The sequence below is a fragment of the Magnolia sinica genome, chromosome 3 (genome assembly GCF_029962835.1).
Source record: "Magnolia sinica isolate HGM2019 chromosome 3, MsV1, whole genome shotgun sequence".
Lineage (NCBI taxonomy): Eukaryota > Viridiplantae > Streptophyta > Magnoliopsida > Magnoliales > Magnoliaceae > Magnolia > Magnolia sinica.
The window spans coordinates 128687136-128699532 of NC_080575.1; positions in this window are offsets into that span (position 1 = coordinate 128687136).

The following is a 12397-nucleotide window of genomic DNA, read 5'->3' on the forward strand; positions in this document are numbered from 1 at the left end:
CTGGACGGTGCACGCACCACCGACTTGGCTGGTGTAGGTGCGTGTTGTGGGAAGACGAATGCTGATGCTCCTCTTGCTCTGATTGTACGAACGGTCCAAAGGATGTCAAAGTTATATGGCTCTACAATAATGTTTTTATTATATCCACTCCATTCATCCATTTGGTGACATTATTTTAGAAAATTAGCTAGAAAATGAGTCGCATCCAAAGCTCAAGTAGACCACACAAAAAATAGCAGACAATCATTCTCACCATTTAAATATTGACCCACCGTAACATTTACTTTCCATCCAATCCGTTCATAGCGTCACATAAATCTATATGAAGATGAAAAACAAATATCATATTGACTCAAAACTTCCATGACTGCAAAAGGATTTGAATGGTAGACGTTCATTCTCCCACTGCTTTTTGCAGTGTGGTCCACTTAATCTTTAGATCTATGAACTTGATGACGTAAACATACCACCAGGTCGGTGGTGGCTGGTACACCAGCCGATCCTTTAGAATATGCTTTGCCACCCATATCTTTGGTGACATCGCTAACTGGGCGACACGTCCCAATCAAATGACACCCGGACCCATGGCTCAAGTGGTGGACTAAGTGAAAGATAGCTCGTTTCAACACCGTGGTCTCGGCATCGATCCATAGGTGTGAACTGACAGTGAGTTGTACTAACAAATTAAAAAAAAGGAAAAAAAGTCCCAAGCAAATGTCATTGTGTATGGTAACCGTGAACCTCCGTGTCGTGGATTAAGTACTACCTCCACTTATTTCGAACTCGGAATAGGGGGTGGCTATGAGAAGCCCAACGAAATGTTTGGGTTTATTAACACAGACCGTTCATTTTTTCAAATAATTTCATGATGAAAGCCTAAAAATGAATCCGATTCAAGATTCAATTAGACCACACGGTGGGGATTACACTCCCGCCGTTAAAAATTTCGTTAGAGTCGCAGAAGTTTTGGATCTGCTAAATTTTTTCTTTGCATTCATCTTAAAATGATATGCAAAAGTCTTTGGACGGTGTTGATAAACCCATAAATCACGGTGCCCCCTCCGAGCTCCCGCCTGTTTCGAGCTAGGTAGTGCCCAATCCGTATCCGAACCTCCTCGTGTAAGGGGACGAGGATTCCCTGTAAAAGCCTATTGCAGTAAGATCCTGAGCGGGCTTACCTCGATGTTTGTGAGAAATCTACCATTTTCAGCTGTTTTTTAAGATCATTTTAGGACCTGGAGCCCAAAATGAGCTAGATTCAAAAAGTGGGCCAAAAGCGTGAGGATTAAACATCAACAGTTGAAATATTCGTGGGCCACGGAAGTTTTGAATCAGTATGAATGGTACGTAAGTATCTTAAAAAAACGAATGAAAGGGTTGGATTTCTCACAAACATTACGGTGGGCCTCACATAAGTTTCCCGCGTCCTCCTTCGAGTGCAAACGTGGGACGTAGATATCCTGGTGACCTATCCCTGGGGATAAGATCTTTTGTCAAGGAGACACGCAAGCCAGGCAGGCACCGACCTACTTATGCTATAGTGGGATTTCACCACCACGGGTACTCGAACCCAAACCACATGTTTTAATGGTAAGTGTTTAATCCGTATCATTTTCTATCGTGTAGTTCACTTGAATTTTAAATCTACCTCATTTTTACTCATGCATTAAAATGAACTAACAAAGGGGATAAAAGGCACGGATGAAACAAAGACCTACCTTACGGTGGGCCCATAAAGCCGAGTCACCGAGGTAACCCCGTGCGTCCTCTCATATGGTGAGAAAAGAAAGGAAGCGGATTGGCTGGTGTACCATACACCGGCTATATAGCTAGTGTATTGACGTCAGCGTATTATATCCAAACCGTCCATCCATTTGGGGAGCTCCTCGTAAGGTTTTGAGACAAAAAATAATGCAGATCTAACCATCAACTGGACCACACTGAAAAAAACAGTAGGGGATTGAACGTATACCATTGAAACCCTTTTGTGGGTCACAGAAGTTTTGGAACAATATGAAATTTGTTTTTCCTCTTCATCCGGATCTTTGTGACCTTATGAACATATTGGATGGAAAATAAACGTTATGGTAGGCCCTACGAATTTTTTAACGGTGAAAATCATTATCACTGCTGTTATTTGTGGTGTGGTCCATTTGATATTTTGATATGATTCAGTTTTTGGCTGATGCTCTAAAATGATCTCGAAAAATGGATGAACGGTGTAGATATAATAAATACATCAATGTGCGGCCATGAAACTTTGAGAGCTCGACTAGCGTCAGAGATCGTCTTCCCACGACACGTACCTACGTCAGTTATACAGCTGGTGTGTGCCTGTGTGGTAGACCAGCCAATCCGCTTTCGAAAAGAGAGGCCTGCGTTGGAAGTACGAAAATGCACTTTACCTGGAGCACACGTGAACGGCAACCTATACCGTCGAAATCAAGAGACCTGGTGTGGCCGGAGCAACTTCCAAATTCAAACCGACGGAAATTATTCTTCTAAGCAGTCATCATCACATGAATGGCTAAACATGGGTTGGTGGTTCTAATATTTATAGGGCAGAGATAGCCCAAGCTGTATGATGCCTTGGAGCTGATAAAGTGTTTCCCGGCTCACAAAGATCAGATTGTTCTAAAACTTTTGTGACCGCAAAAAAGTATTCAATCGTTATTCATCACTGTTTCTAGTGGTAGGAGTCACCCGAGATTTGGATCTTCTTAAGGTTTGGAATTACTTCTTAAAATGAGATGGAAAAATAAATGAACGATGTAGATATACAACAAATACACCAAGGTAGACCTCACAAGCTTAGGGTAATCTGCACTTAGGTGTTCCTCAGGTAACAACTGATGCGCTTCCTTATACTGAGCCCATCCTCCATCAATAGTAGGGCCCATAATTTAGATGGATTTGATATTGGGTTGTATACATGTGTAGACACCCTACCAAGAATAATTGAAACTACTATGTAAGATTTCCATTGAACTTTAAAATTAGGCTACGGTTGGCCTAGAGAAGCATTGCAAACCTGGACGGGACGTACGGAGAGGATCCCAGGACCTCTAGGAGCCAACTAACTATTGGCCGAAAGGCACCAGCACAAATTGGATTTCCGCTGGTGATGAGGCACCACTAGATTCGCCGCATTGGCCTCAGAGCTGTTGAGATGGCAAAAATGCCTAAAAAATTGTGAAAATGTATTAGTATGAATTAGATTCCCGCTCAACACGCGACAACTCTCATCACCCAAAAGACTTCGAAAAATATAAATTTTGGACACATCAGCACTATTAGGAACCAATTTCCGCCGGTCTGGTCTATAAAAGAGCAGCCATTTCCTTAATTTCTTATGTCCAAGCATACCAAAGGGATTCTTGATCGCTCGGGAAATGGGTGAGACTATTTAAGAAACTAAGGGTCTCAAGGGGCAGAAGAGCGCTCACATCAGAGGTTATATGGAGAATCATCCTCCACTATGCTAGAAGGTTGCCAAATTAAAGAGTGAAATTTAGTAGAAAAAGAAATTTGCTGAAATTTGCAAATAGAATTGGGGTCGGGGATACTAATCTTATATAAAAGCATTGGATCTCCTCTTCTCCTTCTCATATCTTAACCAAGTTTGCTTTCTAGTCTACACTTTCCATCTTCTATCATTGCTACTACTGATATTCTTTTTATTTTTACTTTCTTATTCCAGTGGATTAGCCTGACATTGAGCATAGCGTTTCCATAGGCTGACCCGAATATAGTTTTTTATAACTTAGTTAAATCCCCATAAATTTTAAAAACATCATTCAGAGTATAAACCTCACCTTGTGCATGCAAAAAATGGTACCTAACCATCACCAAAGCTCTTAGAATTTTTTGTCTTAGCTCAATTATAAGAGTCACTTAAATTGGGAATTCCTTAGCCTTTATAAGACTTTACGGTTCTAGTCAACTATAGATTCGGACTTTTCATTGGCTAGCGACAACTTCAAATTGTATGCATTATCTCATCTAAATCAATACCATACTCCAGCTAGATTCAACAAAAGAAAACGCCAAGAGCGTAAAAGGCTCCCTTGTGGAGTAACATTCACAACATGCGACCATAAATAATTATATTTGAGTTGCACATGAAATTTGTTGCTTGTATTCAACCTATGTATTGACAGCTAGACAATGCTCATTATAATAAACCTATGTGCTTATTACAAAAAGATATAAAAATGTTGTTCTTCTTTTTTCTTTTTTCTTTTCATTTTCAATGTACAAAACTTTTGTGCAAGAATAGGAAGAAGAGGCTTGAAGTGCTCATAAAGCATATCTTTATAAAGAAATGTAGAGTTAATGACTCAACTGAAAATTAAGGTAAGATTAATATATATTCAGTTATGGAAAAGTTCGAGCCAAATCAATAAGGGCTGACTTGGGTAAACCGAACCAACGAGTAGAGCCTCAGAAGAACAGTGCTACATTAGAGCCGACCATGCTTCCAGACTACGATCCAAAAACTAGGGTTCCGGAATAGAGGCAGGTTGAGCCACCCGGCCGACTGGAACTCTCATCCGAAGAACTACAGCCCTGGATCGACCCACTGGAATTCTTATTCGAAGAACTACAGCCCTGGATCGGTTGACTGGAGTCCTTTCTTCAACCTTTAGGTCAGAAACCGAGTCAAAGATGGGCATTCCCAATAGGCTCCGACCATGGGATCCGGTCATGGGCTTGGATATGTTAAGTCTGAGGCCCGAACAAGGTTAGTCCCATCATGAGCTCGGGGAATTGAGTTGTGGGACTAGCCCGGGTAGGGATGTGGCCGAAGATCACGTTCAGAGATACAACCCAATAAGGTATATGGGAGAATAATCTGATGTACGATTTAAGAATAACGACCAACATCTCCATGCGCGTAATGCCTGCTTGATGGAGTAGATCATGCCGAGTTTAACGATAGTGACTATTTTAGGTATAAATACTAGAGAAACCCATTGCAACAGGTAGGCAAGATCACGCACCCTCACTCTGCTCTACATTACTTAGACTCAGTTTCCCTAGCTTGACTTTGGCATCGGAGGGTCCCCTGCTTGAGTCAGGGTCTCCTTTGTTTATGGTTTTGTGTAGGACCAGGGTTCACTCTGAACATGCATAGCTCCATAGAGGGTGATCTAGATTTTTGCTTCAACATATTCTACTGTCTCAAAAATGATATCCATTCACATTTTGATTGTTATTGTTTCTATAAAGAATTTTATAATTCATCAAATGGATGTTAATATATATATATATATATATGCAGTTATTCGTAAAATTTGTTGAATCAGGTTAAGAACATAAAGTGCGTAGACTAATCTCTCACATTTGTAAAAATAAAAAATAATAATAATAATAATAACCAAGTGGTGATGTTTAATGAATTTATTTTCAATAAAAGTGAGTGATGCCTTTATTTTAAAATGTCTTAAAACCTTTAAAATTATAATTTATCTATATGTATTAATAGGAACTTAGATCTACGAATACTCGAAGATCAATTTAATTATTCTAAACAAGGGTTTAAATTGATTAGTTGGACCCATCTGGGTTCAAAATTTAGAGTTATGGTGCAGGCCTAGGTCTAAAAGTTTGACCCCAATTATAAAACTAGTTTGGTTTGGATCCTTTCAATATCAACTAGCCCAACCGGGCTCAAACCGAATTGTAAATGGGTCCAATTTAGACTACAGTGAAATGAAGCCCGTCCAAACTTGACCTAGACTCAAGAAAAAGTAGATTAATTACCTACATATATAGGTTTGTTGCTTTCTTTTGATGAGTTAGTTTGTAGCAATGGTTTTCCCACTTTTTACAAAATGTGATTATCCATCCGGTATTTGTTACAAATTACATTGCGGGGATTTTGAGCCCCATCATCTATGAAGAATATATCAGAAGTAACATTAATTAAACTACCCTAATTACTTAAAAATGCCTATTTAATTGGATGGCTGGCCATTTTAATTATTACCATCAAAATTGATAGCTCCCACTAATTAGATGGTTTGGATCATTATTTGTTTGAAAAAACCAATTATAATCTTTGTATCCTTTCCCATGCCCAATTCAGACCTAAGTTCCTGACATGTGATAAATAGGGTAGGTTAGGGTTGAGAGGATCCATTAAATTAATAGATTGGCTCTTTTTAGATTGAACCCAACTTAAACCTGACTTTAAAGGGCTGGAATGGATCCAAAATTGTGACCTGATTCTTAAATGGTTGAATTTGGGGTCCCTGTCGGCCTGATCCATTTGTACCCTGGTTTTGAAACTAGGTTCCACTCGTTTAGACTAGGTCCAATAGTTAAGATTTGAAAAGAAATGAGGTTTGTTAGAAATTTAGATGCAATGATTTTCTTTTTTATCTTTTATTTAGATAGGCCTATTACTTAAAAACCTTAAAGAACAAGGATCTGAATAATGAATGGGATGAAACCGGAAAGCGCCTAAGGAATACATGGGTCATATACAATTTGATTTCAGTACATCTTGTGCAAAACCATCCCCGGGCCCGACTTCCCTTCAGATCAGATTAGGTGGATTCGGATTCGGTAGTGACCTCTCTAGTACTTACCCCATATTAGTTGGTGGTGGAAAAGCTCCGTGAGCTCCACCATGATGTATATATATGTTTTATTCATATCCTCCATCTATAGTTCATTTTAGAGAATGTAGACCACATAATGGGAAACAATGGTGATTGAATGCCCACCATTAAAAATAAACAATTGCCGACCACAAAAGTTTTGGATCAAGGTGATATTTTTTTTCCTTCTATCCAGGTCTCTTGAACTACTCAAGAGGTTGGATGGCATTCAATCACCGAGGTTAGGTCTACCTAAAATTTAGATTTGCCTTATTCTTTGGATCATGTCTTAAATTGACCTTGTAAAATGGTTGGAGCGATTAAAATGTAGCCCACAACAATGATGGTGATGGGCCCACAACACTGACGGGGAGGGGTCGCTACTGACTACCGCGTTTGTGATGGGCCCACAACACTGACGAAGGGGTCGCTACTGACAACCGCGTCCTAGTCCAGATTGGAGACAGTACTATCTTAGGAGGAGGCTATTGAAAGTGGACGCCGATTTTCTGCTAAAGTCTTCCCGTAAAGTTACCAAGCTGAAAACCTACGTGGGGCCACTGTGATATTTTTTGAGCAATCTACCCCGTTCATCATAAAAAATAAAAAAAATAAAAAAAAACAAAAAAAAAAACGTATTTTAGCTTATTTTAAGACTCGAGATAAAAAAGAAAAAAGAAAAAAGAAAAAAGAGATAAATGAACCAAGTGGAAGCTAGGTAGGAAAATTCCTACCGTTGAAACCTCCCTGGGGCCACATTGATGTTTACATGTCATCCATTCATTTATAAAGGCATTCCTACTGGGATGAACTGAAAACACAAATATTACCGTGATTCAAAACTTCCATGGCTTCACAAATATTTTAATTGTGGAAATTCATTCCTCACCTTTACCGCCCACTTGAGTCCTGTATCATGCTCATTTTTGGATCCATGCCCTAAAATGAATTCAAAAAGCAGATGCACGGGGTTGATTTCTTACAAACATCACGGTGTGGCCCTAACTAAGTTCCCAGCGCAGAGGTTTTCGCATGAAATTCGCGTCCATGGAAAGTCTTGTTTGATGGGACCACTTTTTAGGTCTTTTTGGTGGTGTGATGACACGCGAGATGCGGTTGGTGTCGCCGTAGTGCTGCCTGGCTAGATGAATGCGGCCGTACCAATCACACTTCACCGCGTCAGCACTCCATCGGTGGAAGTAGATTAGCTGTTCCCCTGGTAACAGCTTCGCGGGTGTTGCCCGTACCCTGTGGGGCTCACCTTGATGAATATGTTTTATATCCATTCCATCCATCTGTTTTTTTCAGCTCATTTAAGTACATTACTCCAAGAATTAAATAGATCCAAATCCCCGGTGGACCACACCACTGGAAAAAGTTATGAATGATTGTTAAAAGCTTTTTGTATGTTGTATAAGTTTTGGATCAAGCTAATTTTTGTATTTTCCCTTCCTGTTCTGTTTCGTATTATTAACGTATTGGATTTAAAATAAACATTACAAATATGCTTATAGAGAGCTTGGGAAGTTTTTGATGGTGAGCATTCCATCATTCTTTGATTCGCATTTCCTTTGTTAGGTACGACACACGAGAGCTTTGCATAAGCTGAAAATTGTGCCTGTATAATTTCAAGGGGATCACGTGGACCATTTAGGTTCGGTGCCCACGACACGTGTACAAAAATCACACGGGTGAGTTCAAGGGGATCACATGGACCGTTTAGATTCGGCGCCCATGACACGTGTGCAAAAGTGCACATGGGTGAACATTCCTATATATATATAGGAAAATGATACCACCAGTTGGAGCTGTGTGGGCCCTATCGTGATGTGTGTTGAACATTAACATGGTGCATTTGATGGTCCCCTTTAGGTCATGGTATATGCTAAAAGTCAGCTATATATGAAACTCAAGTTGACTATGGCATCTAAAACTATATAAAGATATGTGTAAAACATATAACAACACTCGGCGGGCCTATCTAAGTTTTGAATGTGGTTGAAACTTCATCTTACTGTTCATCCAAATGGGACACACACAATGAATTAGCTGAATCTATGAACCACATCTCAATGGGCCCAATAACTAATTATAAATGTTTCAACTAGAGGATAACCCCTCTCAACTATTGTATGTGATGTGGCTCACTCAATTCATGAATTTAACTTAATTTTTAATCCCCTAGCCTACCATGCAATGGTGTAACTGACAAATGGGGTAGATATTTGGCACACATCATAATGGGGCCATACAACTCGACCTCATGGGAAGTTCCCACCCAATCCACACACACACAGATAACACACACACACACACACACACACACACACACACATATATATATATATATATATATATATATATATTCACCATGCAGCTTAGCACACATGAGGGATGCACTAGTCATTTTCGGGCCAATACGACAGGTGAGAGATATGGAGCATGTGTACCAAATTGGCTCATTTGCCCCATTAATAGCCTTTTTTTAACCTCTCATGGGGTGTGTGTGCGTGTAAATTTATTTATTTATTTTTTTTAAACCTCTCGTGTGAATAGCCAAGGGCGTTTCTGAACCGGAATCCTCTCTACCGGACTCGTAGTGGATAGAGTGTCAACTCTCAACTGTCATGGGTCTACCGTTCTATTTATTGACATCCAAAGTCTCACCATTGACTTCAGTATCTCAGACATCCAACGGTTCGTGTTTGTCTATTGAACTCCGAATATGTAGGTCAAAACTGAAATGGCCAAGATAGTCTAACCGTTGTGAATTTTGAGGTAGAGGACTTTTAAGTGTGCCCACCTTATCAATGGCTCCAGTGGCCCAATGATACTGCACGTGTGGTGAAGTTGTTTACTAGTCGTTCCAGTCAAAATTGAGCCCAATATAAACCACCACTATATAACCGTACATGTTGATTTTGTTGCTAACTTTTTCTATTAATTTAATTAAACTAAATAATAATTTACAAATTTTAGAATTTATATCTTAAAATTATAACAACTTAACCTAGTAATTGTACAATTTTAAGATAGTTTTTAAAAATTGGCTACTCCCAATATTAACATGAATATAGTAGCCTTAGAGGTCGTTTGGCACCATAAATTTGAGGGGATTTTAAATGCTTTGGGTTGTTTGGCATTATAAAGTAATTTGGTTTCATATGCTCTTTTGAAATCCACAAAGAGAGTTTGGATTACATCTAAGATCTTTTTAAGAATTGCATGTATAATGTGTGTCTCGGTAAACTATTAATCTATTAGATACATGACCCACTAATAATATCAGAAAATAATTAGATTATCAATTACATCCCTATAATTACTTTAATAGGATGACCAGTATCATCTAAACATTGTACATGTGAATCAATAATTAAAAATCATTGGTTAGTCACTCAAACGTGATCTTGTGTGTCACGCTCCGAAATCCGGGTTTAAAGTGTGCACCCTCAGACCTGAGTTTCAATTCATAACTCGTACACAAAGTGTATTAATTTAATTCCTTAATCAATTTAATCAGAGATGATAATTATATTCAGTCTAAGTTCCACCATAATCTCAATCACACATACATAACACTTAGCACCAATCAATTAGTCATATATATAAATCTTGACAACCCTTAAAATAAAATAAACTTTAAAAATCATTCATTTATTATATCATCGTAGTATAATTATGTTTATTCCATGCTAACATCGTTTTAATAAAATAAATCTAAATAATTTCTTAAAATCTCAAAATTAATACTAATATGCATTTTACGTATATCAAATTATGCTAGCAAGTAATCAGAAATGGTCTAATGTCGCCACTTTATCTTCAAATAAGTATGACCATGTTTCACATAGATCGTGTTCAGGTACAGTGCATCCTTCCGGTTCTTGCGCCACATAATCTGTTAATGGCTCCTCTATACGATTTTTCCATCAATAAAAAGGTAAGTTGGATAGATTTAGTGAAATAACCCAGTATAGTTTATAATCATAGCAATTAAAATAACATAAAAATGGATGTACAATGATATGTATGCAAATGATATATGAATGCATTAGATGAGATGATCGTTCATCTGCTTAGGTTAGAGGTTGTCAACCCGCATTCACCCGTTGGGTAGGCTTTCACCTTTTGATAGGCTTTGTCATATCTCACATCTGGTAACACTCTACCGGGATCGACATTTCTTATAGGGAAGGTCCCATGATCGACCATGCATTATGTAAATGTAATGAATGATAGATGATATGTAGGTATATATTTTTTATATTTAGCATAGTTGTCTTAATCAGAATATTCACACATGAATTTAGCGTACAATTATCATAACAAAATACTTAAATCAGTATATTAATCAATTAAACAATCACAACTGATTTATTTTAATTTTAATGAATCATGAAATAAGTTGAGTTACTCACCTGAGTCTGGTAGTGTAGAATCCATAAGGTAATTGGGTTGGTTTAAATTTAGAGATCCTATCAGTTATATCAACAACATTATTATTCATCTTATTTTACATGGTGGGGCCTACCTTGATATACATCACAAGTGGCCAAACCCTAAATGATCAAATAATAAAAATTATATATTTATTTAAATTTAATTATCAAGATTTAAATTTTCTTTTTAAGATCTTGAAATTGAATGTCAAATAATTAATAGGAATGACTCACCAGATGATTGGATCATCCACATTCTCGAGGTGTTACCATGTTTTGCTTATACACATTAGATAGATAGTGTGTATCTAACCACACATACACCGATGGCCCATCTCGACCTTCTACGCCAAGTGATGCCAACACTTAGGTAAAAATTTAAAATTCTTTTATTAAACACTTTTGGATCTAACTAATGTGGCCCATCCGATAGTTAGATTGATCTGAAAAGTAGGGCCCTTGTATATTTTGACCTTATGGATCATATGATCCGTACAGATCTATCTTGACATAATTAGATTCCATTTATTTAATTTATTCTTAAAATATTACTAAGCAGATTGGAAATCATAAAAACATTAATTTATTAAAATTGATTTTATATAGCTATACAATGATCGCATAGATGATCTACACCATCCATTGTATAAATCAAAAAGAAATTCACAACATAATAAAAAATTAAAAAGATCTAATGATTATAACTTACCTAATCGAGCTTTCTTAAGATATCTTCTTCTTCAACTTCCTATTTTTTTCTGTTAAGCAGAAACCTTTCCGTATTCCTTTTTTAAGAAACTTCTCTTGATAAGATATGATGGGCATGTCTTTTCTTATCCTGAATTTGAATTGTTTTAATGACATTTGATAAAAAAAATTTATTATTACTACTCCAAGAATCAATTTCTAAACCTCTCTCTCAAGTAAGAATGTCTATACCAACTCAAATATTGATTTGTTTTCATTTTTTATTTAAAAATAAAATCTTTAAATATTTATTTTAATTTTTTTAACACATCAAAATTTAGAGTTATTACAATGTGCCCCGTTGAGACTTAGAATTTCATCACTTTATTGTAAAAGTATACATCTTACCAAGCTTATTATAATCACTGTGTCGAAAATTCCATATATTTACTAATTAGATATATTAAAGTTAATTTAATAATTAAATTTAAACTCATATAAATATATTACGAATGGCTACTTTTGAGTTAAAGTTAATTCTTGACGTAGGGTGCCAAACACAGCAACAGGATTTTAAATCCAGGGGTTCCGAGTCCATGGATCGAAATCGACGCTCCGAAACGGGCCCTTAGCCCAAAGCCACTCTTACCAGCAACCGTC